Source organism: Ceratosolen solmsi, unplaced genomic scaffold (genome assembly GCF_000503995.2).
Source record: "Ceratosolen solmsi marchali unplaced genomic scaffold, CerSol_1.0 scaffold56, whole genome shotgun sequence".
NCBI classification, from domain to species: domain Eukaryota; kingdom Metazoa; phylum Arthropoda; class Insecta; order Hymenoptera; family Agaonidae; genus Ceratosolen; species Ceratosolen solmsi.
The window spans coordinates 4,068,071-4,070,303 of NW_011948425.1; positions in this window are offsets into that span (position 1 = coordinate 4,068,071).

Here is a 2,233-nt window from a genome sequence, read left to right on the forward strand (position 1 = left end):
TGCGTTCATTCGATGTTACGAAAAGAAAAAAAGAAAATAGAAACAAACACAAAAACGCAAAGGCAAAAAAAAAAAATTATATTCAAGGAGAATTAATTGACTGCAACCTTAATTAGTTTACTTAACATAATAGAGAAGTCGTTGAAGGAAAAGAAAACTTGCCTAGAAATATATATCGATTGGTTCAGTGTTTCCTTTTCTTTACATAAATCTATTTATATAAATTTTCGTTTTACAAAAACAATTTATACAAATACATATATATGTATATGTATATTAATGTAAATAGGGAAATATTACAAGTAATAATGTCTTGTCTATAAATTGTCGTGACATCGTTCGTAATTGTTTAAATGGGGGGGGGGGGGGGTATTCTTTAGCAAACCCAGTTGTTAACTAAAATTACTTAGAAGGTTTTTAAAATTTATGAACCGTAACACGCGCTGTTCCCTCGTTAATTATTATTTAAAATCTATTGAGATGTTTAACATTTCAAAATTTGTAAACCAGAAAATACGCAAACAAATATATATTTTCTCATATTTGTATTGTCACTAGTTGTTGGCAGTTTAAATACTCAACAATATTATTTCGTTTGTTTTAAACTCATAAGTTTAGCCAATTAAAGTAAATATATAAAGATTTAGATAAAGTGAAGAAAATGGAAATAAAAAAAAAAATAAAAACAAACAAAACCATATACTCTACAATTAATGTTTCATCCTTTATTTATGATGCGCACGTATGTAGGTAATACGCATGTCGTAGTTAAAAAGGAAATTCGCCGGCTAATGGAAATAATCGAATGAATGGTAATGTGATGGTTCATTCGTCATTGATAATAATATTATAAAAGTCAATTTTTGTAAATTATAATTTAATGTTACCGTTTTATAATGAACTAAATATGTTTGTTTGTCTTTCTTTCTTTCTTTTTTTATTTTCATTATAAAATCGTTTAGTGTAAAGGAGTCAGGTGATTAAGGAAACACAAGGGAAAGTGACAATTATAATTTGTCCAGACTGACATATCTTTACAGTTGAGTGACAATTCCCAATTATTCTAGTAATTCGTAATTCGTAATTCTCTATTTTACACTCGTGGAAAGTAGAGTAGTAAAAAATTTTGCATTATGCGTGGATAATTTAATAGTCTCGATAAAGCGTGAATTATTTTTAAGAATTTTGGAGAACATGGAATGGTAAATTAATCTTAATTAGGTAGATTATAATATAAGATAACATAGAAATCATATCAGGAATGCTCATCATAACATTTAATCAGTAAAATGCGTTACGTAAGCGTATGGACATAATCGATGGTTTTAAATTGATAAATATCGTAGCGGCACATAATATCATAAATGCTAATCTTGATGTGATAAGTCAGCGACTCGCAATTGACACGTAATAATTTGTCTTATACCGCATATTATTATAATGATAAAGAGGGGGAGAGAAAATAGATGCATTTGTAATAATTGCACGTTTCTGCGAAATGATTGTGACGTTAAATGTTTGGTATTTTCGCAGCTCGTTGGCAAATAATGGCGGTGAGGCCGACATAATATTAATTACCAGGTAGGACTTGTTAACTGGCCAACGGGTAAAATATTCCAGAAATTGTAATTCCAAGGTAACCGAACGCAACCAATGTCCCAAATTGCTCATCATAGAAATTCCTGTTCAAACCTGTTTGAATTGAAATGTCACGAATCGTAGAACAGTAGAAAGCACAATTGTCACTGTCAGCAATTGTTGACTAGATCGTTTAAGAAATTTTTACATTTCTTTTCATTTTCCCTTTTCCTTCATTATTCATTTTTCTTTTATCATTATCATTTTTTTTTTTTTTATTTTTTATTTGTTTATTTTCTTCAAGTTGGCTATTAATGGCTTTTTCTTTGATTAATCGATAACGTCTATAATAATTGGCAATTTCATTTTCTCATCAAAACTGTTCACCGAGGCGTGCAGTATTTCCTCTACTCGACGAGCTTCGTTTTTAAAAGTAAAACTCCACGTATAGGAACAACATCATCGATAGGTAAGGGCATACGTAATGTCTATGTTGGCGCTGAATTTATTGAATTTCCTTCTATACCATTTGTTCCAATGTCATATTGAAAAATAATACAACAAAATCCATTCTTTATTACGCTATCAATTATCCATGAATTTAATAGATTTTTTCTTCTTCTTCTTTTTCTTTTTCTTCTTTATCTCGCTCTCT